We start from the raw sequence: 26,823 nt of genomic DNA on the forward strand, positions 1-26,823 counted from the left end.
CTCTCCATCTTCGCTCAGGTGCAGTAGTGCAGTGCCCCATGAAGGCTCCAGTACTCCAGCAATGTCAAAGCACCAGGACATGCAACACAGGACAAAAAGTCCATCCTCCTGTTCATGGAAGGACATGTCTATTGCTTTGGGGCAGGATGATCCTGGTAAAGCAGTGTATCCCAAGACGTTTTTCAGTGGAGCCCTCCAACCAACCCTGAGTAGTCTGTACAGTCAACCCATTCACCAGGGAGAACTGGAAGCCCACATTAAAGCCTTTGGGCGCAAATGATGGACCCTCCAAAATCATTATCTGATTCTGTCCAAAGCTATTTGAAAATCCAATGACTTTCCCAAGCGCTTGTAACATCCCCTAGTTCGGTGCTACCTGTTGAGTCTGAACCAGCATTTTCTCAAATGCATCAATTACAATGACCCAAGCCACAGGGTCCACCTCTGGAAATCTTCACCCAATACTTCTGAGCTTGATGACACATGGAAGCTAGGTCTGGATCATGGTCAGCACACTCACCTTGTACCATCCATAATGCAAAAGTTTCACCAAAATTTGTTTTCCTTAGTTTTCTTCTATGAATATCAAAACAGTGCCAAAAACCTAACTAGGACTGAAGTACATTATATCATCTGCTCTTTTTCTATCCACCTGTTACTCTGCTCCAGAAGATGCTTAAGTGGGAAATAATTTATTAACTTCCAGAAAAACACTGTAATAAGTCAGAGTGACTGTACTGCAATTTCGTCTCCTCCTTTTAAAAAATTTAGCACTATATCTTTTGCTTATTGATTGTTATGGTAACATCACAAATTCTCCACCGCTTGCTTTTCTGAAGTAAACACCATGAAGAAATTGAAAAGAAGTCAAGCAGCCAGCTGAAATGCAGCTCCCTCTACAAATCACAAGAACAAGACAAGTGTCACAGAAGTGAGGTCACGGTATCCTGCCCTGATGTGGAGTCCCCAGTCAACCCCTGAAGGTGCCCTCTCCCCTGATCACTGGTGATGCTCGTTGAACAGCTTTTACTGAAGACCAACCTTCCCATATGCAGCTTCCCAGCATCTGAGGGGTTGTTTTAAACAAACCCTTCCCTAAGGCCCAGAGAGCCTGGAAGAAAACATAAAGAAAAAGAGAAAACCCTTAAAGTGTGTGCTCTCTAAATGACTGCGTTCTTATTTTATCCTGGTATCTTCCCTCATCAGTCCAGATTTCAACTACATCAGTCTTCTGCTCACAGAAAGGAAGTTCAAAGACTCCATGAAATTTTCTATTACTCTTGAGATGCCTGGATAGGCACTCACAGATGTGGCAACCTGGCAGCAACACAACCATTTAAGCAAATCATTTTAGATTCAATACCTTTTTATGAAGAAATCTTAGGATCCTCATCTCATACAGAGATGGATATTATCTCTCCAAGCTGCAAACCAAATAAAACCCAATGGAAAGGCAAGGTAAGGACTGAACTTGGTCACTGGCAAAATAGGAAACACAATCCACAAACTCTTTTAATTTCTCTTCTGTGTCGCTGCTACAAAATCGTTGTGCCTTCCCCGTCCAACAAACCTTACAGAATAGTGTAAGATTTTTTGACCATATTTATATGCTCACAGTAAACGTAATTTCACGGTCCAGATGCTAGATTTTGGCATCTCAAAAGACTTTCAGCAAGAAAAATGGCTACGTAAATTCTTATAATTATACAAAACCTTTGTTCCAACCTGAAGGAGTAGAGGGTAACTGGACAGCATAGGTTAATTTCTATGTTTACAGTCCGTGCAGTATTCAAATTCACTGCCAATTAAAAGGTCAGTATAATTGAATTAGCAGAAGCAACTTATGACAGAAATTCAATTACAAAGCAGAATTAAAGGAAGAGATGTCAGAAACTTTTGGAGGCTGGGCAGGAAGAGGTGCATCAATCTACTATTTTCAGAGCAGCTAGCAAAAAGCTTAAGGAGGAGACTGCTCCAAATAATAATTTGTAAATATCCTCCTTATAAAAAAAGCTTCATTGACAGACCAGAGAAACCAAACTAACAGATTTTTCTTTCAGACCATGCTTTGACCTATCTGGTAGGGGTAAAACTCCCTCTCAGTGGTCAGACATCACCCACCTCTACCTTCCCTGAATGCACTGCAGCTCTGCCATGTCCTGTACAGTCCTCAGACCTGCCTTGGCTTGCACCAAAACTATTGCAGACGCTTTTATTTTTCTTTTGTTTTTCTAGGTGTTTTTAACCCCATTCATTTTCTTTGAGTCATAGACATTATATTTTAAGTAGATTTCTTTCTACTTGATGAAGAAGCCTCAAGTGTTTTGGGCACTTTTCTTCCTTTAATGGTCACTATTTCACCCTGCCCTATTCTAGCCTCCATATGCCCCCCTTTGGCTGATACTATCCTTGATCAATCTTGATGCTAATTACCAATAGGGCCCTCCCACACCTCCGAGGTTCATCTTTAATAACTGCATTAAGACAAATCAATACTGTTATTAACCTGGCCACATGTGTGGATGGTGTTACTTGCCTGCAAATGCCATATGCAGCAGGGGAGATATTCCCAGCACTATATGAAGTCTCTGTGCTCCCTTATTTGCAATTTCTTTTTCAACTAGACTCTGCTATTTTATAAAAATGGGGTGGGGTTTTTTTCTCTTTTTCTTGCAAATGCAAACTGATGAACGCTTGTTGGATATTTTGCAGTCCTCTTCACATGTGGGTAGCAACAGTCCACAGACAGCCACAAAACTAATTGTCCTGTCACTTGGTTTGCAGTTGGGCTCAGTGTTCATTGTAGGACCCTTCCAACTGAACTATTCTATTCTACTCTAACTTTACTCCAGTCACCCCTAGCCAGCCCACTCATCACCAACCACAGTACCTGAACTTTGGCTGTTCACTTCTACATACACTATGGATGCATCCAGACAGCACGTGCAGCCATGCCAGCACTCATACTGGCTGTCCACCTGCTCTGGAGTGTGTCCACCCAACCCCTTCCTCCAATGCACAATCTCTTCCCACTCACATCCCACTCCCTTCTCATCTTTCCCACCAGGCCCATAAGCCACCATGCTCTGAGCCCACCTGAATTCAACCCACAATGCAAGGAAAGTCCTAGAGGGCTCTAGGCCCCTACTTTCCAGAAAGGGCATCAGTCAGTTCACCCTGGCAATCAAAGGACAATCACTACTCAAGCACACTGCCAACCTTACCAGGGATCATCCTACTCAGTGGGACGCAAGAGAGCCTAGAGGCCACTGCAGCCCAGCACAAGCTCCTGGACAGGTTTTCCACCCCATACTGAGCTCCATGGTGCTATAACTAGAGAATTAGACACTGGCTAATGTAAATGCTAATTCAAGTCTTCTAAATGTCCTGTTGTGGCTGCAGTGCAAATACATCTCAGACTGTGTGTCCACTGAGAGGCTGGTACCGCTGAGAGAGATTTTTGTTGTGTCCTCAGCATAAACTGCTGCCCCTCCTTTCTTTGCCTCCGATACCTCTAGTGCCACCTCTTCCATTATCATTTTGCCTAAGCAATATGCTTGCAACACCCCCAGTAATTATAATAATAGTAATAATGCCAGAGCATGAAGGAAACACCGAGCACTGACAGTAGCAGGAAATGGCAACAGGGAGGAGTTCAAAACATTGCTCAGAGGCTGTGTGTGCTTATTTGGAGCATCTCCTGCACCTATTGACTGAACAGACTGAACAGGCTCCCAGGCTACTTTAATTTCACATGCTGTAAAGCAGCCTGCATTTTCAGAAGCTATCCAACTCCTGCCAGCTCTCTGCCTTCAGGGTTTCCCTTCTGCAGTTTATTTAGACAACATTCCAACATAAATTTTTGCAACCTAAAGCCTGTTGCAGTAACACTGGTACTTACATCTGCTCACAAATCCACCCTGACTGCTTGGTGAATTTAACCTGTAATACTGAGGTGCTAAATACAAAGCCAGGTCCAGCTCTCAGCAGAGAAGAAGGAAAAAAGAATGGTGGATATAGAATCATGTAGTTTGTCATATATATCATATGGATATAGTTTGGGTTGGAAGGGACTTTTAAAGGTGATACAGTCCAACACCTCTGCAATGAGCAGGGATATCTTCAACTACATCAGGTTGCTCAGAGCCCGGTCCAATCTGACTTTGAATGTTTCCAGGGATAGGGCACCTACCACTTCTCTGGGCAACCTCTGCCAGTGTTTCACCACTCACTGTAGAAAACTTCTTCCTTATATCTAATCTAAATTAACCCTCCTTCAGTTTAAAACAATTACTCCGTATTGTAACATTAAAAACAAAACAAAAAAACAAAATTTACAAAAAAACAGCCAAAACCCGAGAAGAGTGGGGCTGCTGGGTGTTGCAGGGATGGAGATATAATCCCTGCCCTGTTTTCTTTCAGTTTCCCTTGGCACTCAGGTCTATCACGTAAGTCAACAAGTCCTGAGAGCACAAGATATTCACCTGGGTGCTTAAAAGTAAACTCTCCAAGTGAGTAACAGAACCAGTGTTTCTGTCTATAAGGCTGTGACTTATGGTCCTGCTCAAGCAGGGACATCCCACCTTAGCTGTGGGATGTCAGAGTTGGGCTCACAGAAACCACAGAAACCCTACCAAATGAACACATCTATCCCCTTGATTTTTCCTGTGGGCTTTTAGAAAATGCTCCATGCTGCCCTGTACATGTTCACTGCACATCTGCCATGTTGGAGCTCTCCTTACAGCACAGAAACACTTGGAGTACAATCCAAAAAGGTAAGATCTACTTTAGTAGGTTAGGTCTACAGTAACTATTGTTCTACACCTTCAAAAACCCCATTCTGAGTATTCCCAAAGGTTCATTTACTAAATGATTGTAAACACAATTTAGTGGTTAAACCATTGACAAAAGAACAGCCTGAAGTCTTCAGAACAAGAATCTTATCTCTGACTGATGCTATTGTAACAAGCAGTCATCTCTGCCAGATTCAGGGAAACAAGAGGGAAATCAACAGAAGCCAAAAGCAGCAATGCAAAGGAGAAACCTGCATGCCAACAAGGCCTCTCATGAAATACATCATGGGCTACACCGCCACAGATGCATGGTGGAGGCAGAAGCAATTCCCCTGGCTTTGGAGGAGTTTTGCTCACTTCAATCCAAAGTTTCAGATTGCATTTCTGCATTATATGTCAGTTTTGGCTTCCATTCCCTCCTGACTTCCCTTACTGAATTGCAGCCTTGTTTAGATGCTGGGTTTTTTTTCCAAAAAAGACTACTGACAAATGCCACATACTGCCTGGTCTGACTTCCACACAAGCAATCAGCCTACAGTTAAACAGTTGGGGATAGAACAGTGCCAGTTACTTACTCTATTTCCTCTTAAAACTTTTTTCCAATACAATTAACTAAATTGTGGCATTACACATTCGTTGTCCAGGAAGTTTCTCTCTTCCCCTTTTTAGCCTCCTTTTCAGTTGCATTTCCCTGCTTCACAGGATGCTCTAAACTAAACATTACATTCAAGTTACACAATAAAGATTTGGGAGGGATGGAGTGAACGAGGAAGGTCACAGGAAGGGAGGTATCTGCTAAAATAAAATTTGCTAAGCAGCTACGTCGGACCTAGTGTCAACTGCCTTTTATTAAAGAAGACTGTTGTTTGTATTAGCTAATCTACCAGGTGGAGGGACATAACAGAGCAATAGTTGAAATAGTTCAAAAGCTTTCTAAGGACTGAATAAAGCCTGAATTAATTCAAAAACCAAATTACAGTGATAAATGCTGTTATGGCACAGCCAAGGTGCCTCCTATAACCTTAACCCTCTCTGTATATTGAGGCTTTTATGTTACATAAAACCACACTCCAGCTACAGAACATGCAGATGCATTTAAATTAAGTTTATCACAAACTAGTGCTCCTGGGCAGATCACTTATTCATTTAAAAAAATCTACACATTGTCATCTTTATAATTATAAGGGGAAAATCACCTTGAAAGCAAAGCAAAAAACAGATGCACCGGTGTCTTCTTAACCTCCAGAGAGCAGGAAAAGCAATGTTAAGTGCAAAACTTCCTGCACACATCAATCATAGCTTCCAAGGCTGTAAAATATAAAGCTCAGGTGACAGAGATTTTTCCAAGCTGATAGGTCTTTCCTGCTCCACCAGGACAGGCTGCTGCTTCCTCACAGGCAGCCCTCCTGCAGCCCGCAGCTTACCTTGGCACAGGCTGTCCCAGCACAACCAGGGGACGTGCAGATGGGTTCAGCCAGCAGCAGGGCTGTCTGGAACACAGCTGGGCAAACCTCTCCTCAGGAGCCACAGGGACACTTGGGTGACAACGCTGGAAGACACCTACTCTTTGTAGTTGGTGGGAGCCACAACCCATGTGAAGCCAAGCACCTGGAGAAGACTGATGGGTGACCACCGCAAAGTCTACGCCTTGTCACTGTTACTGCTCCAGTTAGGCATTGTTCTCTCTTCTTCCACCCACTTCTGACTAACAATTAAGAAATGGGTTTAAATGGAGGCTGATATTGGGAAGCAAGAGCCTGGCATTTCCACTGCTTGATGTGGACAAGAGGGTGAGCTGAGGGAGGAGAGGAGACAACCAGTGGCAAATTGGCATCTTGCAAACCGCACGTCACAACAGCCACAGGCTGCAGCCAGAGAGGCAGAACCTGGCATGGGGATGTCACACAATCACAGACATGGAAAGCAGAAGGCACAACATTATACCCCTCATGATACTTAAAAGCCAAAGACAGTTCATCTTTCCGTCTAAGGACTGCTCCACCAGAAGGCATCCTTGCTACAATTCCCCGGGCAGCCATCCAATAGTCAGTCCGGCCTTTTGCACGCATACAGCTCAAGAATATCAAAACTTTACCCCAAAATGTTTTTGCAATGTTTTCCTGAAACTGAGCAAGCAATGCGGAGCATTTTTGTTAGAAACATACCTCCCTACAAAGTGTAAAAAGCCATCAAACCCACTAATGATGCAGACAAGACCTCAGCACCAGCAACAGGCATCAAACATCTGAAAACAAAGGTTGGGACCAAGATGCAACTAATTCAAAATGTCCCAATACAAATGGGACTAGCCAACACCTGGCTGTCAAGGCCCTGGTGCTCAGAAGACAACGGCTCAGCCAGCTTCTGAGGAAGATCATCCTTGAATGTGTCCTGTAACAAGTCAGAGCTCTGGAAATGGCCAGCAAGTGCACCTTCACTTCCGAACTCTGCCTTCTGAATTACACCCATAAAAATGACCACTCAGTAAATTCAGCTGTTTCTGGTGCTATCAGTTCAGAACAGCTTGCCTCACTTAAGGGACAGGACTTCTGGAAAGCTGCAGCACACACCTCGTGAACAGCCTGCCAACAGACCTTAGCAGGGGTGATGAAAGACAGGAGGTTTCCCATGGGGACAAGCCTGGCTAGGCAAGTCAGCCTGCAGATTAAGGGAATTCTTAAGGAGATGGGAGAGGAGGCTAGAGCATGAATTAAAAATGGTGATCTTCCCTCACTTTGTCTATCTCCTGAGAAAAACACGGCTCTTTGAAACAGCGCTTTAGGGCCAGATTTAGGAATGAATGCCATTTTAAGTAGCGTGACACTAGCAGAACAGAAAGTTGTGGCTGCAGTCTACAGAGCTGAATCTCATTTGCTTTCAGACCATTACCACAGCTTCAATTATTCTCAGCTGGAATGAAATCTAATTTCCATTAAAAAAATTTATCTTTTGATACATCTTCTGACGACCCTGGAGGAAACCCTAACTGGTCCTGGCAGAGTTGCTGCTCCTCGGATGAGCCTGGCACAGAGGGGTGCAGCACCCCCAGGCTCACACTGTGCTCCCCAGGGAGGGCAGGCACATGTGACCAAACCCTTGTCCCGACAGAGAAGGGGCCTCAGCCATCACTGAGGATGCAGCGAACCACCATCAGCTGATGCGGAAGGGAACCAACTGAACTGAAAAGGTCTCCCACAACTGATTTCAGTCAGTTTGCTCCACATCAAACCTAAGCCAAAGGAAAACACTTGCCATAGGCTTTGGGGGAATCAGGCTGCTTACACCAGGGACAGGCTTGGTTTGCCACAATACACCGGATGCAACCATCCAGGCTTCATTGCACAAAGCCACAAGAGAGGCTGGACACAGGCATATGCTCATTCCCACTTAAATGGTTCTGGCTTTCAGAGACACATATGATTCCATGAGTGTCAAATATCTGCATTTCCAACCCCTGTTTTATTTTATTAAAGTGCCTCCTTTACACAGGAGTACCCACTTTCTGGAAAGCCCCCCAGAATCTCTCTGAAGCAAAGCTGACATGCTTGAGCTCGAGAGCAATAAAACTCAGCCTGGCAAAAGTCATGGTGTCTAACCACAGAGGGCCTTTTATGCTGAGCCTGCTTTTTTCTACCCCTTCCTCTGTACAGCAACTCCAGCTCTCTCGGTACAAGAGCTTTAGGAGGGTGGACACCAGGGAGAGGAGATGAGAGAGGTGACTCAAGACACAGGTGTACTGATGGTTGAAGAAGAAACTTGAATTGGAAACCGGAAGGAAGAGCAGAAACCCTGTCTTGTTCCAGGATGGTGCTTTGATCACTCTGCAGAGGATGACAACAGGCAGCTGCCTGCAATACCCACCTGCCAAGCAGCTCCTGCCAGGTCCATGGTCCCAAGCCTAAGTTTCAAGCTGCTCCCTTCCCTTCAGCTCTGGTGAAGGGGACACAGGGCTTTCAAGCACCTTCTACTGAACAGATGTTGTTCTTAGGCCCTTTCCTAAGTACGGCAAAGTACACTTGCTTTTTTTTTCGAATACACATTTCATAATTGAAGTTGGTGCTAAAGGTTATGCATCCACAATGTCCTCCCTTGTAACTCCCACTCTCCTCTCACGCATAAGCGGCTCTCATCAACAAGCCTCAAACTGCTCTTCAGAGGAAAATCTGTTTCTCTCTAGGTAAGTTTTAAGAAAGAGAAAGTCATATGTTTGGAGAAACAAAATTTACCTCCTAAAATAAAGCTTAATTAAAGAGAAAATGGAAAGGATGCCCTGCAAATGCTAACTGGCTTTGACAGTGGCTATCTGCATCGTGACCAAAATCGGCGAGCTTTCTCCCTTTACATGGTGGGCAAGCTGCCAAGAATAGAGCATCCTGTGCACAATGCCCTTTAGAAAGAAAAAAAGAAACATGAAAAAAATTCCTGCTACCTCCAAACAAGGAAAAGCTTCCTTCTGCAGAGACAGGCTATTCTGTGCGGAGCAGAGGTGAATGAGAAGCACCGCATGGAAGGCTGGTGAGGAAGACTTGCAGCACGCCCACATGCTGGCTCCCAGCCCCCTGAAGGCATTTCTTCTCCTCCCTCCTCCCACCACCGCCCCTGACTATTCTAAAATGAGCCACGTGCCAATTTCCTGGCACCAGCACCATGTATTTCCTTACCCTGTGCCCAAGCTATACCATCCATCACGTTGGTATTTTCAAGAGATTACAAGAAACTGGGGCTTGCACACTAAAGGACACACAAGCATACATGGTCCCATTCCCCACGGCACTCAGTGTGAAATGCTCTTGCACTTCCATTGCCCAGAAGTGCCCGATCCTGGTGTGCTGCATGGTTGGGAAATCAAAAACAAACCCCTTTGCCACTCTGACTAGTCCACCGGTTAATTCATTACGATAAACCCATTGTCCAAAACAAAAACATAATTTAATCGCTAAACCAGCTGCCCAAGTTTAGCTGTTGCTCTTGGCAAACCTGTCAGGATCTCAGGACGCCTGGTTTTCAGCAAACATCTCTGTAGGTGCAAGCCATGCCTTCTGCCTTTCAAGTCTCCAAGTGTCCCTGTCACCCAAATCCAGTGTTTTCCAACCCAAGCGGATATTTAAAGGGATATCATCAGCTCAAACACCTCCCTGAATACATTAAGATAACAGTAACTGAAATACTAGCAAGCATCCTTTTTTTCCCCAGCTGTCAAATGTGCATTTATCCAGCATTTATCCTTTCCCATTTAGGCAGCCTGCTTTCCTTTGAAAACAGAGGGCAGAAAAAGAAAATAAGGTTAAACACATTTGAAGAAGTCACCAAAAACATTGGCACAAAGTCTCAAAGGCTGATGCATGAACTGTATGTAACTACAGCTATGTCTAAGTTTTCTTGCTGTTTTTTCTCCCCAGCCAGATTTCAAGTACATTGTGCCACTTGAGACAGGCAGCTTGATCACTGGGGAATATGCTGCGTGCAAGAGAAGAAAGAAGCTGGCCAGGTTGTAGCTGGCATCTTTTGAACAGAATGCTGCTGGCATGAGTTTCCAAATATCTTGACTAACATAGATCATCGAGGAGAATTCCTTAAACTACTCGCTGCTTTCTTTGATTTTAAAAAGATACACACCTATGGAACAAGAAACGCTGAAATAGCAAAAGCACCATTGCCATGTCTTTCACACTGGTTACTGACAGGTATCTACAAACCTACTGTACAAATGATAAGCAGCATTTTTTTAATAATAATAAAGGCATATTTGAAGCAGTGCAATCCAGAAGAACCATAGTGTTTCTTACATTACAAGACTGATCTGCTCCCCACCCCCCCAGCTCCTGCCTACTAATTCCAGCACAATCAGAGCAGGAGAATGCATAATTCGTCCTGCAATCGACCCTGCAGGTCTTAGTCATTAAGCAACATAACACCAAACTTCCAGAAAGGTCACATTTCCAGAAGGTTCAGCTAAAGGTTCTCTCCTATCCACTGAAAGACTGAGAGGTTAAGTAAGAAGCTCCTCATGAAGTATTTGTCTGCATTGTTCATGGATTCACATTTACTTTGCTATCAGGGCATGACAATAGACAGAGGATATTTATCTGGGGAAGTCAAGAAATGCAGAAATCAATGGGTTAATTTGCAGATTAGCAAAACACAACTGACTTGTGAAAGCTTTTATACAGCAGAAGGCTGATGAAGTGAAGATAATTGTTGGCATTCTTTATACTCTCAGGATGGTAGAGGATTATTGGAACAATGGAAATTTCAGGCATTGATTCAAAACATTTTCTCATACTAAAGTCCAAAAATTTTGCAAGAGCAAATTCTTCTACTATCCATGGGTAGGATCCCACACAACACAATAATACACTTAACACAACCTAAGATAAACCCCTTGCCAAAAAAAAATTAACTTCAGTCTGAGTTAAGCTCAATGAACATGCAGAATTTGGACATAAACAATTTTCTAATACAGTCAATGAGCAAAGAAACTGATCCAACATATAGACATTATGGAAAATGTCCTAGGAACATGAAGAAAAACACATAAAAAAAAAAAGGTCTGTTTTTCTTCCATTAATTGGAAAACATATTGCATTTGTTCCTGAATCTGACCTAAAAGTCACGCTTGAAGGAAATACCAGCAGTTCTTCGGAAAAGTGTGAGATCCTCTTCCCATGAGCATCAGTGCATCTTGCACAAGCATACAGTGCAACCTTATTGCTCACAGTTTCACACCACTAAAAGCAAGAGAAAAACCCAATGATAAAAAATTTTAATTCACATTGCCCCCTTAGTCTACCAGCATTCTTGTCTCATCCATGTCAAAGTGATCAACACTCAAAAGAATGTTGTCTTGCTTGTAAAAAAAAATAAAATCATGTTGCATGAGTATTTTTAATTGCAACGATTTCTAAACCCAGATCACATGCTTTTTTTTTTCCCTTTTCTTTTTTTTTTTTGTGGAGTCATAATCCAACTTTAATGTTGCTTAGGCTACAGATTAATCTCTATCCCCAGCTCCCAACAACTGGCCCATGTTACTGCCATGCCCATGAGCTCGGGTGGTAGAATGGGGGCACCACAGTGCCAGCTGCGACACAACTAGCAAAGCACCGCCTGCACCAACACAGTGACAGGCTCATCTGAGAACTCAAAAGGTTTGTCTGCACAAGTTCCTGCTGGTGCAAGCAGCCAGCAGCAAGAGCAAACCCCACTCCAGCAGCTGGCAGAACTCTTCTCACCGTTGCAATTCCCTGAACGGACTAAGCTATGCCAACAAAAGCACTTTTTCTGCTAGCAGAGCTGACTCCTCAGCAGAGCTGCTGCCAGCGTTGAGACAGCCACTCTATAGTGGCACACGCTTTTTTCCCTCCCAGTTTCCTATACTTCCAACTCTACACAGAGAAACCCTAAATATAAGGCAAGAAACAAAGAAAAGCAGAAAACAGGTGTCAGGATGAGGTGATGCCGGCTGTCCGGCATCTCCACACCTAAACTAAGGGACATGTGAGGAGATAATGTGCGTTCTTATCTGAGCCCCACCAAACTAGATGAAATCAAACACACATAGTTGCAAGATCCTGTTGCCTGAATCAAAGGGTTCCCAATCCAAGCACCTGAAAAGAGCTGAGGAATTAGCAGACCTTATCTACTGAGGTAGATATTCCGCCCTGGAACAGGCAGTGCCCTGCACAGGCTCCTCCTGGCTCTGCTCTCTAGGCAGTACTCAATGATGCTGGTGGACCCCATGCAGGACAGCATATCATGCCAGTGATATCAGCGGCTGCTGCAATAGCCCCCCAGTCTTTGATCAAATTTCATCTCAGGCAGAAGAGCTTTTGAATCTGAAGCCATGACAAATGGCTCCCATTGGGAAAAACGTGGAATATTTTGGGGAGGGAGCAATTGTTTCCTCCTTTCTTCCTCCCACAGAGAAAATCTGATCTTCCAAGCAGACTTTCACTTGTAAATGGAATTACAGGACAACACTCAGCTCCAGTGCCTGCCTACAAGTATTCCTGTGAAAAACCTCAGGATTTTGTCACAAAGGTATAAATCACCCATCTGTGAACAGGAGACACAAACCTACTGAACACCGAGCTGTTTTTCTCAGCAAACCTTTCATTCCCGATGATGCATTACATGACCTTTTTCCAAACTAAGCAGAAACTTATTTGCATGGAAACTTACGTGTAAACACACTTGCCTTGTTTTATTCCCTATTTCTTGCAATTCCCTGTACTCCAGCAGCTACTGCATGCTGGAGCCCTGTGATCCAGCAGGTCCCCCAACAGGCTGATGCAAACCCCGGTTGCTGCCACAACCTCCCAGGAGCAGGGTGTCCCCCCTTGCCCCGGGTTCAGGGGACAGGGGTGACCTCGGCGGCAGCCATCCTGCCTCCAGCACAGCTTCATATATCTCCCGGGGACACAGACAGCCGAAAAATCCAACTGACCAGAGGCAAACGTCAGCATTTTTTAGAGGCAGTTTAGGAAGGTGGCAATAGGAAGTCTGGGTCTGTAGGAGTTGACTCAAAGGTCCCTGCAACATTCATGCGGCGGGAACTTCTCCGGGTAAACCATTAACCACCATAAAGCAGAGCTGCGAAACGCCCCTCGCCATAAGGGAGGTTCACACACCCGAACACACACGCGGGCTGCATGTGTATATGCACACACATAGGCAGAGATATCCATACATGCACAAACATATACAGGAAGACACACAGATACACACATATGTTTGGGGTTTTCTGAGGGCAGGGGGAACGCCGGCAGTCCCCTCTGCTCGGGGCGAGGCGAGCGCTGACACCACAGCCCCGCGGCGGCAGAGCGAGGGGATCTGCTCCACATCTCCCGGACGCGAAAAGGGCACTCGGATCCGCTCCGCATCCCCTGGCGGCGAAGGGGGCACCCGCCCCGCTCCGCGCCCCGCGGGGCTGCAAGAGATGCGCGAAGCGCCCCGCGCCCGCAACCCAGACGGGACATTTCCAACCCTCGCTCCCCAAAAATACCCCCCAAAAAGCGAGGAAGGTCCCTCCTCCCTCCAGCTCCGCTCTCCGACAGTCCCCGCGGCAGGAGGGGGTGCGCGGATCTCCCGCAGCCCTGCCGAAGTTTCCGCGCGGCTCCGCGGGCGGCGCCGGGGCAGCCCCGGCTCCTTACCCGGCTGTGGGAGTGGGGTCCCGCGACGGCCTGGGAGCGGCGGCGGCGGCGGCTGCGCGAGGGCGCGGCGGCTTCCTGGGAGCTACAACTCCGCGGCGGCGCCCGGGCGAGCCGCGCGCCTGCGGAGCGGCGGCGAGCGGGGAGGAAAAGAGGAAATGAGCGGGAGGCGCATTGGAGGGGAGGGAGGGGGAGGAAGGAGCCGTCGCCGAGGGACCGGGGAAAGCGAGGGACAGAGCGCAACTTCCCCGGCGGGGCAGCGGGCGCGGCGGGGGGGCGGAGCGCTCCCCGCCGCCGCTCCGCGGCCGCCCCGCGGCGTTCGCAGCGCCGAGCCCCGCACAGGGGCCGCCGCCGCCGCCGCTCCCACCGCGCCCGGACACTTGGTATCGCCCTGCCCGGCCCCCCCCGGGCCGCCGCCGCCGCCGCCGCGGGCAGGAAGTGCAGGGCTGGCGGGGGCAGCGCGGAGAGGCGGCTCCGCGGGGCTGCGCGCCCGGGGGGGGCTGCGCCCGCCCCGCCCGGCACGGTGGGCATGGGCAAAGGGGCAGAAAAGTTCTGATTTTTGATCTTGCGGTGTTTTTTTTCCTTTTGTTTTTTTACCCCAAAACAAAGAAGGAAACGCAGGGGCAGAACACCCGCGGCACCAGTTCGCCCCGGGCTCTGCGCGCAGCCCCGGCGCGGCTGGAGGTGCCCAGTGCCGGGTGCGCGGGGTGGAAGGGGGGACGGCGGCAGCGGGGATCGCTTGGAGCGGCCGCTGGAAGCGAGCGCAGCCGCCTCCCGGCACCTCCACCCCGCGCTTCCCTCTCAGCAGGGCGGTGGGACAAGACCCCTGCCACCCACAGTGCCCCCATCCTCCGCCGAAAGTCGCGGTACAGGTGCCGTCGGCTGAGTTTGTGGACGGGTGCCGTCCCACTGGCTGGAGACAGGTTCTCACCGTTCGCTCACCGTTCTGTGCAAGACGTGAACTTGCAGAGCCTCTCCGCATACCCCACCACAAAATGGAGGGTATTTAGGGATTGATGTTAATCTGCTTCCTGAAGGAGGTAATTGTAAGCATTGCTCAGAAATATGGCCTGCAGCATAAAGAAGTGAATCTTCCTCTTAGGGTATTCCTCCCCATCCGCCAGCTCCTGCCCAGAACATTTTCAAGTCAAAAATATTTGGAGAATTCAATGTAGTTGCCACTGTGCCTTATCGGTAGCTTTCACTCTGCCTCCCCTTATAGCACATTCAGTGCTGTCGTGAGATAAGAACTGAATAGAGCTGAAATCAAGGACACACCAGGAAAAAGATACTAAAAGATTTTAGCGACAAAACTTGGGAAGCAAGGGAGTGTGGCCGTAGGGGTGAACAAACAGAAAAAGTCCACAACCACCAAAGCAGCAGTTTTTCAAAGCTTATCTCTGCACTAAGTCGAACAGATTTTCATATGGACAGGGAAAAAAAACCCCACACAACCCCCCCCCAAAAAACAAACAAACCCAAAACAACAAATAAAAAACCAAACCAAAACTAAATAAAAAAAAAAGAAAAAAACCCCACCCAAACCTTGAATAGTGTACTCCAAAGCTTGAATACATTGAAACTGGATACATTGATGCAAAGAGAAGAAAATATTACAGAGATTAAAATGTTTCTCAACAATAGCCACTTTCTCCAAGACCTTTCAAAAATAGATGAACAGTTTTGCCACCTTAAAAAGAAAATAATAGAAGCATTAGCCCAAGGCAAAGAACAACCTTGGAAAATAAAGAACCTGAACAGTTAAAACTAGAAGCAACTTGACCAGAAACACATAATGGGAAACTCTATGCAACCACCATTGCTGCCAACTTCACCTGCTTGAAGTTGAGTTTTCCTCGCACGACACGATTACATGTGAGTAATCCCCTTGATTTCCAGGCGAACCCTTCCCTGTGCAAGCATTTTGCAAACGTAAGCATGGCTGGATGCAAGGATGGGGCTGTGGCTCCTGCCACACCTCTCCTGCTGCTCTGTCAGGGAGGGTAGTGGCATACACCACTCTGCCCAGGAATATGTGGCAACAGAACAAGTACGTATTTGAGGCCTCCTCCAAGATTTACAACCCTCAGGGCTGACGTCTGATGAGAGAAAACAGTTTATGGCACTCAACCCCACTTTCATTTTTGACACGGTTGTCACTCCATAGCCCTAACAGCTGCAGGTTTTCCTCTGCATGGCGCTGCCCCACGTCCTGTGATGGGCAGGCTGTGAGATGAGACCTGCAGCCATTTCTGAGGCTGCAATGGCTCCTCTCCAGGATGCCCTGGTTTGATGGGGATTGGCAGCTGTGAGTGCCCTGCTTGGTTTGGGGTGATCCTCTGGCGGGTGTCTTTGTGCTGCTCTGCACCCTGCTCAGCATAGCACTCAAACATGTCCATCAGGAGCTGCCTATTTTGGGAGAGTCAGGGACATTTTATGTCAGTGGGTACTTCCCTGAGAAGTACCCATGGCTGCTGCATTCTTTGATCCCTCTAGTATTCTGTGTATTGTCCCATAAGAAATTAAATAAATACTGAAAATAACTCTGGATTCGACAATTATTGGGAACACACAACAAGAACCAAATGAAGTGTTGCTATCATTTATACCCAACTTCTTTTGTCAAGAATTGCACCCTTCCAGCTGCAACTACATACAGGGTGGTGCAATCCAGGTAGCCAACCAGAGAAATGCCACCAAGATGTCAGATGATTTAGAGTCCTAATGCTTGATAACGAACAATTCTTGAGTTACAGAAATCCCTTGGGAAATGAGGAAGAACGGCTTTAGAAAGTTGTCAACTGCTCACAAAAAATCTGAGATGAACAGAAGCTGCAGATTCATTCCTGCAATGAGTTTATAAGGACTGCTGCTCCCCTCCCAGAAGGGCAACGGAGCTGGCAAACAATCTGGAAAATATGTCTTATGAGGAGCAGTTGAAGGAGGTGATGTTGTTTAGCCTGGAGAAAAGGAGGCTTGCAGGGGACCTTTTTGCTTTCTACAACTACCTGAAAGGAGGTTGTAGCTAGGTGGGGCTCAGTCTCTTCGTACAGGTAACAAGTGGGCAAGAGGAAATGGCTTCAAGTTGTGCTAGGGAAGGTTTAGATTGTATATTAGGAAAAATTTCTTCACGAAAAGCTTTGTCAAGCATTGGAACAGGCTGCCGTGGGAAGTGGTGGAGTCACTGTCCCTGGAGGTATTAAAAAACACGTAAATGTGGCACTTAGGGACATGAATTAGTGGTGGACTTGGCACTGTTAGGTTAATTGTTTGATTCAATGATCTTAGAGGTCTTTTCCAACCTAAATGATTCTATGATTCTATGAAGGCATTTGCAAAACCGGTCCCTCTGGGTGTGTCTGGCTTTTTTGAAGTTCTTCTTTTGATGACGTGTTTGTTAAGTCCATCCGTAATAATCCCATGATGACCTAGTGTGGACTTTCACAAACTTAAATCAATAGCTGCTCTGGCATCTCACCTTTTCTTTGATTTTTCTTTGTGCCTTTCATTCTGTTTCCACAGTCAGGAGTGAGAAACAAAGATGGATTAAATTAGATTCATCTGCATCATTCCAACTATGCTGAATTTGAAGATAATGTGTGAAATTCCTTTGGCTGTCTGAGGTTTAATCATCAAGGGATTAGACAGAAACTAAAGTGTTTGAGGTATGTGGCATGCTGCTAGTTTTAAAATTTCTTCCATAATAATGTAAGCTTCATAAGGCTATTGCTAATCTTGAATTATTATCTGCCTTCCTATGGTTTGCCATGATTAACTTGAGGAAGAGATTAAAGCAATATTTACCTTTTTTGAGAAGCTTATCAACTTGACCTGGGCAGCCCAGCACCAAAAAGCAAAGGAAGATACTGCTGGGAAGGATTAAGGATTCAGCCCAATTTTCCCCTGTTGGTCTTCTGATGTCTGTCATGATTGTTGAGATGGAAATGCTGGTGGTGTCCTTGATGGCAGCCAATTGCTTCAGATGTGTTCAGACTGGGAGTCTGGCAGAAAGACTGTGTGGGTCAGACAGGTTCCAATCTGCCTCTCCCAGAAGAGCCAGGACTTGCCTCCACTGCAAACAGTGACAGCAAAAGCTGTCTTCTGGCTTTGAGCTGAGGACATGGTCGTCCTGGTCACACTGTCATCCTGGAGGTGGAAGGCACACACTTCCCCAGGAGAAGCTGCTGGTCAGCAGTTTAACCTGGAAAAGAGCTCTGGCCTGGCTGGGCCATTTGCAGAACAACCTTGAAGGAGGAGTTGGAGGAACACCCCTGTCACTCCCTCCACCATTGAGCTTCCTCACAATGTACATTTGACAGAAGAAAGCAATTTTTTGAAAGACAATGTAATTATACTTTTTAAATCCTCTTTTAATCTTGCTTTTGGAAATCCTTCAAGTGTCAGGAATCACTTTAGAGCAATTTGAATGAGAACAATAATGGAGAAATGAGCCAGTGTTATTTACCTGTGATAAAACTGGTTGGCAGGTGCTTGGGGAAATAAGAGGGAAAATTGTTTCTATTTTCTTTGATAAATTTTGTATTCCAGTAATAAGCCTCTAGATGCTCATCTATAAAGCCTCCCATTTTTTGCTACCAGTTGCTGGGCCTTGAATCTTTGCCTGCATCAGTTTAACCCCTCTTTGTACTCCTTTGCATTTCCAAGTTGCACTTAACAGGCAAACGTAACTTGGGAAATGCCAGCTACACACATGGCTCTTGCCTGCAGTGTGGGCAAGCAGCATGGCCTGAACAGACAGACCTAGTATGTAATGTAGTACCAAAACAAATGTGCCAAGTAGTTTTGCCAGTCATCTGGATCACAGAGACTAGAAGTGGAAAAGAGCAGGTAGGTTTATACAATGCATTTTCCTGCCAAAGCAGGATTGTTCCCTGCAGTATTTTCTAGTGTACTTCCCTGGCCTGTTTTAAATGACCTTGTAGGATGGGGAGAAATGGGAGGGGGGAAATCTGCTAGTTACCTCCGAAGTATCTTTGTCTAGTTTGAATAATATAATGTGGAGCAAGGGCAAATGAGTGCTCAGAGAATTTAGCTACAACACAATAATAATGTAATTTTTTGCGTGCTTTTTCATCTCCGACCTACTTGCTATGCCTGCTACTGTGCCAGTAACATCAGATAGATTAAAAAAAAAGTAACAAAAATTGTGTCAATAATCCATCTTTGCATGATTGCTCTTCTTTCTCTTAGCAGGAGATTGTCTTGGGTGCTTTCTTCCCCTGAGAGGAAAAATAAATGGTAAGAGCTGTGATGATTGGCAGCAAGCCTGAGAATAGCAGATGTGAGCCTGCACAGCTGGACAAATAAAAAATGCACTTTCTACCTACATTTTTATTAAGGTTGCCCCAGGGACACCCCAGTGCCTAGGGGGCCTTAGCATATGAACAGTCAAAGCCATCAGGCATATTTACATATATGAGAACACTTGGTGTTCTTTTCAAAGTCAAAGAGAGCAACAATTAGAGTAACATAAAGGAAAATTGGCTGCGTGGTTTTTCTCTCCTGTAATAGAAAGACTGAGGGTGGAAATATTAAAAAAAATTAGGTTTGACAGAGGTGAAGAATTTATGAATTAAACTGGCACATTTTCATTTCATTTACTGTTGAGTACCAGTTTATTACATGGAAATTTAAAAAGGACCTCCCAGGCTGCAGTTGCTGTATCAGATGCTAAAGTTAGATGGTTTAGATAAGATTTTTATATGAAAGTTTCTTACACAAAAAGGGAAAAATCTTACCAAATAGGGAAAATTTAAGAGCCTCATTTCTCTCTATGGTGCTTTACTGCAGTTTTTCACTCTGAGATTTGCCACAGTGTTTGCTGGGATTTATTATCAAACAAAGTTTGGTGCCAGGGACATTTTAGCTTTATCTAGTAACAAAAAAAAAAAATGGAATTTCCTACACTCCATAGCCTGCCCATGCTTATTTCCAGTTGCATTTACCAACAATCCTGTTCTCCCGCAGGGTCTCCACACAAGGATACCCACCTTCAGGGTAGAGCAGCAGGGCCTTGAGTGTCTGCCAGTGATCCTGTGGCATTCCCACCTAGGCTTGGCATTCCCACTCAGGCTATTTCCTCATGCTGGCAGCCTCAGCAATTTCAAAACAGAAAATGACATGTTTAATTTATCTGAGCAGAAAATAACGGGGAGCTCTTGAAATGGATGAGGTCTTACAGAGTAAAGCAGCCATTGAAAAACTGTCATGTCTATGAGATCTAGCAGAGTGAACTCTGGTTTTGTGGTCCAACATGGCAAATTTATGCTGAGAGAGCTGGAATAGAGTAAGAAAAGTCAAGTGTTTCTGTGGAGCAGAAAATATCAATGCTGTTACTTGTTGCTATTCTGAACCATGACAGGAGAAAGGAAAAGTCAGAAATTAAGTATGAAAACATACTGGTGTGTCTAAATGAAAATCAATGTTTGAGCTTGGTATTACAAAAGCTTTAAAAGGCAAAACAAAACAAAGTATTTTTGTTCAATCAGGGCAATGAAAAATAATACACTAAACCTGGTATTTCCCCACAGCAACTTTCAATTTTGCTGAGACTGCTTTTTTTCATATGGCTAAACAAAAGAGGAAAAGAAAGAAACTTGACAATGCTTTCTGGGATGTTGGAGCCAACAAGATGCTAATGTAGTGCTCTTCTAGCCTGCATGCTCTGGGATGCCTTCCAGAGCCCTGCAAAAGCCAGGGGATTCCACACACACAGGGGCATCAGGATGCCACTGCCCCAGCACACTGGGGTTAATGGTCCTTGCATCATATTTGCACTTCTCATCCAGGGCTCAAACCTTCCTGCTGGGACATCCATGTCTTCATGCTGCTCCCATCTGCATAAATCCACCCTGAAATACTTAATACTGAAATTCATTTCCATACTTAAAGTGAACTTATAGAAAGATTGGGACAGACTTTTTAGCAGAGCCTGTTGTGATAGGACGTGGGGTAATGATTTTACACTAAAAGAGGGCATATCCAGACTAGATATAAGGAAGAAATGTTTTATAGTGAGGGTGGTGAGACACTGGAACAGGTTTCTCAGAGAGGTGGTAGGTGCCCCATCCCTGGAAACTTTCAAGATTAGGTTGAGTGGGGCTCTGAGCAACCTGATCTAGTTGAAGATGTCCCTGCTCATTGCAGGGGGTTTGACTACGTGACTTTTAAAGGTCCCTTCAAATACAAACCATTCTGTGCTTCTGTGAAAACAGAGGGCCTCATAAAGCAGCATTTCTCGCGGGATCAAGGTCTCCCTCTCAGTACCTAAAGGCACAGCCATGCGGATCATTCAGTGCAATTTGGAGAAAGTCAGTTTAATTTTGGCACTGGTGGTGGAGCACTCTTGTATTGCTCCTGTTAGTAATTAAGAGAAAGCAAATCTCGGGGGAGGACATTGAAAGTATTAATTAACAACACTTTCAATGAGAAAAAAATTAGTAATTTTGAAAATGTTGGTTTATGCCTGAAGAAAATACTTAAATAGGGTAATCACATTGTTGAGCATTTGACAGATGCACACTAATAAGTAAATGGGGATATTGATTACACATTTAAATAATCACCAGATCATCCATGCTGTTGCAGGAATGTCCCAATTCTCCTGCCTCAAGCTTTGATTTCAAGTAGTGAAAACCACACTTAATTCCAAGCATTCAGACAACTACATTTCACTCACTGGCCTGAAAAATCCATGTGTATTTCCCATCAGCTGAAATGGCATGACTTATTCCGTGGGCAGGCTACTTTCTAGCTTTGCTAAGCATCCTGTGCTATCTTTGCTACAGCACTATCAAAACATGCATTTTTTTTATAAAATCAATGGAGAGAGGGGCAGCAGCTCTGCAACTAAAGACTCACAGTTTTCATGGATGTTGGATCACCTTTTATCACAACACAAACCATGAGGCATTTTGCTTCAAGCAGAGGATTTTTCCCTCCAAACAGACAGTAGTCCAATAAAAGAGCCCACTAGCAGGATCCTGGACAACATGTGACACTGTGTTCTCATCAGCATCCCGCGGGTGTTCTGGCAAGGTACCTGGTAATGGAAGCACCCACCAATGTGGCTGCGCCCAGCTGTTCTGCCTGACAGCATCCAAAGGCACAGCTTAGTGAAGCCACAGCAGCTCCTCTGAGCTCAGATTGCCATGCAAATACCACCAGATTCTTCATATTATCATGATACCAAGTATCCTGTTCTATACAAAATGATATCCAGGCAAGTAAGAGAAACTGAGTTATTTACTTCAAGCTGAGGGTATCTGAACAACATTTATTGTACCTGACAGAGACTTTAGAGACATCCCTTCACAGTGACAGAGACTGAGAAATAATAAAGGGCACATGATGATTCCCTAAACCAGATGAATTCCTAAAAAACACTGGATTGGGTCACCTTTTATGTAAGAGCTTTCAGCACTTAATAATTAATGTACAGGTTGGCTTCAACCATGTGAAGAGCATGTTTCTGCCCTTGCACACATGAACTCCCCAGAGTGACACAACTGCTGCTTTGCTTTGGGTTTCTGTCAGGAGCAACCACCCTTTGTTGGCATATAGAATTTAATTTTTGGTAACAAAAAGGTAGGTAAACAAGTTACAGTAGCAGGGGTAGAAAGCAAAAGTAGGGACTCTGGAGCATTTGGGATCTTCCAATGTCTTTATCTCCTGACTCCTCCTCATTATGTTTTCTTTCATATCAGCAATGCATTTTTCCACTGGAAAAAAGGCTGTTTCTTTTGAGTCATCTCTGCAGGGAATCTCCTGTAGTGGGGCTCTATCTGCCAGGCAGTAGTGGCCACTGGCAGCCACGCCTTCCCCAAGGCAGGTCCTATCTCCTGGTGGTGGCATTGAAATAAAAACACAGACACCCTATTAATAGCCAAACTGTAGACAATTCCAGATGTGGAATTTGGTTTCTAAAATTACAGACTCGCTCAAGCCAGAGCTGAACCAGTAAAATTCAGCTGTATTTCCACTGACTCATAACTGGTTTTTCAGAGAGGTTTTTAGCAAAAATTTTTCAGCAATTCCTCTGTTGTTGCCTGACTCATACTGAAACACCAAAATCATTATTAAAGTGGAATCATAGCAAAGGGGGTGTGAATACATGTTATTTATCAGTTCAAAATGCTTTAAAAACCATATTTTGCTATGAAGCATGCTTTGTCCAATAATTAAATACAGTATTATTTACAAAAGCAAACAAAAAAATCTGTCATATAGGGCATAGAGGAAGTTAAGCACTTAAGAAACAGCAAATTTTAAATATAAGGTTAATTTATTCTTCAATAAACCTTCATTTATCCTTCTGACACATGTAATATTTGTGTTCACCATCCCACCCACTTTCAGTCTGAAGAACCTGTCCATGCCAGCAGGAAGGAGGATGCTCATTGTGAAGTATGAGTTGTTCAGATGTCCCAGGATGGGCAGTGGTACAAAGTACATGGCTGTGAGCTTTGATTCCAGATCATGGGAGCAGAAATGTATGCAGGGGTGGGGGCAGAGGTGCCCCCACAGTCCCCCAACAGTGCAACATGATGGGAGAGAGGCTGGCTAGCAGGTCACTGAAGCCTCTGCTCTTGAGGAAAGATTCCAAACCTGTTGTAGTTTCTATTGTGGGTGATCCACTGCAGGAGGGTCATGCAGGCATCAGTCCACCACTCTCTCCATGGGTTTTCAGTTAGGAAGCAATAGCCCTTTGCCTGTCGAAATACCATGCTTGGGAAGGACCTGGGCCCCAGCTGTAATGGGAGCCCAGCTAACCCACCCTGGGCTTTGCAGTGTCAAAAAGCTCAGAGGCCTGTGAAAGTGGACCTCAAAGGTGGGTTTTGTGGAAAAAAAAAAAAATCTACAACAATGATTTATTTGCTTTTTAAATTAAATCTCAAACTGTTGCTGCAGAAGAAGGGACTGAAACAAACCCCTGAAGTCTGGGAGCTCATATTTACCTTCTCACCAGCTCTGCAGATACTTAATTTGAATGTTGCTTCATCTCCTGTCTCCCTCATGTATCATCACTAATTAAAGTACACACTCTGCACTTACCCAAAGGAGGATGTGGGAGGCAGAAGAGGCTCAATCTCATTTTCTGCTGCTGTATTGCCTCTGCAGAGCCAAACACAGGGGAACGGGGGTCCTGCTCAGAGCCTGGTGGCTGCAGCACAGACCTTTTCCTCCTTTGTGGTGAAGGAAAATCCCCAGTATGTGAATGGCAGCCTCCACAGGAAAGGATTCAGAGAAAGAAGGGGCTGTGACTCCCTGGGCAGATGGGCTGAGCATAGTGAGGGCAGCAGTGACACCCCAATGTGAATGCTTCTCCCCACACACCTGCTCTGGAAACTGCTCAGGCTCCAGCTGAGGAAGCCAGAGGAGCTGTGCCAGCAGCAGCCTCACAGGTCTGTGTTTTGGTGCCTACATGCCCTCCACATATGCCTCCTAACTTCCAACTCAAGTGAAATTCAAACAAAGCCTTAAAGCTTTATTTGAACACATCTTCTCCAGCCTGCATCCCAGAGAGACACCCCTCTCACATGTCCCACAGAGCCTGGCCATTCCCAAATGCACATCCACTTGCTCTCAGCAACAAAATGAGATTGCTGACTTCTCCCCAGCTTCTGATTCCAGGCTAGAAGTCTGTCCTTTTCAGTCTCCCCACTGCACACTTGCTGCACTTCATCCGCACTCCAGCCAAAATGTGGGGGTATTTTTGGCAGTGCTCAGCTCTGCAGCCACACTGGTCCCTGTGCTCACAGCAGCCCCAGCTGCTCCACAATGTTGCAGGTGGCATCAACCTGTAAAGGGAGACTTTAAAGCTTATGATTGCCAGGGAGGGAATAGAGACACTATTAGTCTCAGAAATTGTCTATGTCTCAAAAGATTCAAGATGGTGTCAGAGGAGGACACGCTGAACTCAGCGTGTTTAACATTTAGACAAAGTCTTTCCCTTGTCCCTGTCTGGAGTTCTAGTGCACGCTCTGCCCTACATGAGCGAAATGCATCCGTGTCCATAAAAGCTGTGGAAAAGCACTGCCGAGAACTTCCACAGCTCTGAATAATTAATTCACAGAACTATAAAAAGCTACAAGGGAATGAAATTTAGAAAAATCTAGTTTTAGGATAATTATAGGTCAGATCAGGAGAACACTTGGACCCAAGACAGATGCATTAGTAGGACAATTGAGCATAGTGGATCAAATTCAGACTCGACAGAACTGCATAGTCTTCTAAAGAGCTCCTCTCAGGGTGGATTCAGCCCAGGGAGAGAAAGCAGCCCGTGCAGATAATTTGATGAAGTGAGTAGAAATCTAAAATAGCACCTCTTAGTAGAGAAAGCATAAAGGAAAGAAGTAAAATTGTTTCAGGTTAGCATTCATGCCCCAAGTAAATAGAGAGTGATATTTTCTGAAATGTTTTGTTATAATGCTAGTTTAACGTGCTTTCCTCTCACCCTGCCTCCACTGCCATGTCTACTGTGTTACCACTGGTTCTATAAAACTCCAGTTTGTTTGCAGACCTTATCACATGCAGGCTTTTTTCAAAGCTCCAGATGCTGGAATTCATGTGTTGGTTGCAGAGAGAGACCTTAATTTTCCTAATCAGTTATATTTCTAGTCCATATTTTTCATGGCAGGTTTGAAAACATTTACCCTGAGCCCTGAGTCACCAGCAAGCAAACAGAGAAGTTTTATTCCATTTTCCCAAGTTTTAAGCCAGTCATTACTGTGTCCAGTAAGACGTTGAATCCTTGGGACTGCCCATTTAACTTGCCACTCTCAGATAGGGAGGTGTGAGATTTGTATAGTTTACCTATTAACACATGTAGTCAGGCTGTATACTGGGCATGTTTTAATTGAGTACTAGAGGAGCCAATGTTGTGTGACTGGTTTATGGAAAACATCAGGCAACCCTAGTGCCCTTGGCATCTCAGTGGGCTCCACAACGCTCAGCACAGGACTCCCCCACACAAACTCTGCCTTTATTTGTGTCTTTCTGGTGAAAGAACATACCCATGGAGAGGCAGAAGTTCATTACCTTTTTTTAGTAATAATAACAGATCACCTGAGAATTCAGTTTTATGCAAGTCACAAGTGGCAGGTTACTCACAGACCAACAGGGAAATTATCACTACTTCAGAGGAGCTGTTTTAATGTCCAATATCCCGTTTCAGTGTGACTCTCAGTGGCATGGGACCAGGCACTTCCAGACATTTCTGCTGCCCAAAAGCACATGTGAAATGGCAGAGGGACCTGTCTTGTATCAGCTTATGTTTGCACAAGCTCCCTGGTATGGAATCATTCATTACCAATATGAAGTTACTGGGTACAACCATAGCATGCTATCAAACAAGTGCTCTTTTTATAATAGTGAGATATGATTTTCTACAGATTTCATTTATTAAGAGCATGGACATCCTTCAAAGCAAAAGGCTACCCTATATGCAATTGCCATTCCCTGGACTTAAAATGTGTGTGAAAGGAAGTATGTGTTATAAGCAGATATCCTCTCCTTCATTTGCAAGTGCAGGAGCTGTTTGACATGAAAGGAAGCAATTGGAGAGAGGAAGCAATCATTACTGTATCAGTTGAAAATGCATCCAGCCTGCTGGGAGGGTTCTTGCTGCAAGGGGAACAAGAGCTCTTAAGTGGGTGGCAAGTAAAGGATCACATATTTCTCTTGTGTCCAGAAATATTAGGGTCAATTGAAGAGAAGAGCATCTGGTGAGGGTGCAGGTGATGGAGAAATAGAGTGTATGCCTATTAGCTTACAGACAAGGCAAAGCAAGTGGGAGCTGCAGGCTGGACCAAGGCAGGATGATAATTCAAAGCAATGATGACAAGCTGGGGAAAAGGCCT

The 26,823-nt window shown here is 45.1% G+C and overlaps 1 protein-coding gene across 2 annotated transcripts in view; it reads right to left on the reverse strand.

Annotated features, from left to right (window-relative positions):
* HPCAL1 (hippocalcin like 1) overlaps positions 1-26,823 on the reverse strand; it is an 80,454-nt gene that overhangs the window by 51,049 nt on the left and 2,582 nt on the right. The window contains exon 1 of one of the 2 annotated variants that reach the window (XM_017818144.1): positions 13,946-14,026. The exons of the other annotated variant lie outside the window; for it this stretch is intronic. The gene's annotated coding sequence lies outside the window, so the exon portion shown is untranslated. Of the gene's footprint in view, positions 1-13,945; positions 14,027-26,823 lie in introns of those variants that run through there. 2 annotated transcript variants of the gene reach the window in all.

This window comes from Lepidothrix coronata, unplaced genomic scaffold, assembly GCF_001604755.1.
Source record: "Lepidothrix coronata isolate B3197 unplaced genomic scaffold, Lepidothrix_coronata-1.0 Scaffold65, whole genome shotgun sequence".
In the NCBI taxonomy this organism is placed as follows: domain Eukaryota; kingdom Metazoa; phylum Chordata; class Aves; order Passeriformes; family Pipridae; genus Lepidothrix; species Lepidothrix coronata.